The sequence below is a fragment of the Sinohyriopsis cumingii genome, chromosome 1 (genome assembly GCF_028554795.1).
Source record: "Sinohyriopsis cumingii isolate HCF-2022 chromosome 1, ASM2855479v2, whole genome shotgun sequence".
NCBI lineage: Eukaryota > Metazoa > Mollusca > Bivalvia > Unionida > Unionidae > Sinohyriopsis > Sinohyriopsis cumingii.
In genome coordinates, this window is record NC_142961.1 from 138718509 (window position 1) to 138719278 (window position 770).

A 770-nucleotide genomic window follows, 5' to 3' on the forward strand; every position below is an offset into this window, starting at 1 on the left:
CAAAAGGAGAAATTAAAATATACATACAGAAACACAAACACACACACACACACACACACAAACACATTTATCCGTTGATTATTTAATTAAAATGAAGCTATCGATTTTTCCACCAATACGCGTATCATACACGGAAGGTATGCTAGTCCGATGCATTAAATTATGGTACATTTTAAATTCGCCGTTTTTGTAGCACTATGGCCTTCCATTTGACGCGAGTTATATAACAGAAATGGCTGATGCCAGAGGAAGTTGCCCAACATTTATCAGTCTAATGTAAATAGAAGACCGGTCAAATACAGTTGTCGTTAGTTTATGGAAAATGGACTTATCGTATGCAAAGTATATACATTTTTAATAAAAACATACATTACTCAATGACTATACAAAAGATAGGGCTTTTATATATGGAAGCCTTCAACAATTAGTCAGTTTCGTGACGCTTTTGCTTATGTCAGGATGGCCGAGTGGTCTAAGGCGCCAGACTCAAGGTTATTAACCTACAAAGAGTGTTCTGGTCCACGAATGTGGGCGTGGGTTCAAATCCCACTTCTGACAGCTGACTTTTTGTTCTTGGATCATCCGTTCGCATCAATCAAAATAAGTATTTTATTCTCTCGAATGTAAGTCGATAGTAGAATATTGAGCCTTTTCAGCCTCAAACTGGCATCTGATGTTAAAGAGGGTGAAAAGTGTTGCCTCTAGCAGAAATCTAACATTAGGCCGCCATGGTGTAAAGTATGGCGTCAAGATGGAAAGCCATAAAAGTG

The 770-nt window shown here is 37.9% G+C and overlaps 1 non-coding gene across 1 annotated transcript; it reads left to right on the forward strand.

The window, feature by feature from the left end:
* Positions 1–453: 453 nt before the first annotated feature.
* Trnal-caa (transfer RNA leucine (anticodon CAA)) lies at positions 454–558 on the forward strand. Its single transcript has 2 exons — positions 454–491; positions 513–558. It is a non-coding gene; the product is annotated as a tRNA-Leu (tRNA).
* Positions 559–770: the final 212 nt, after the last annotated feature.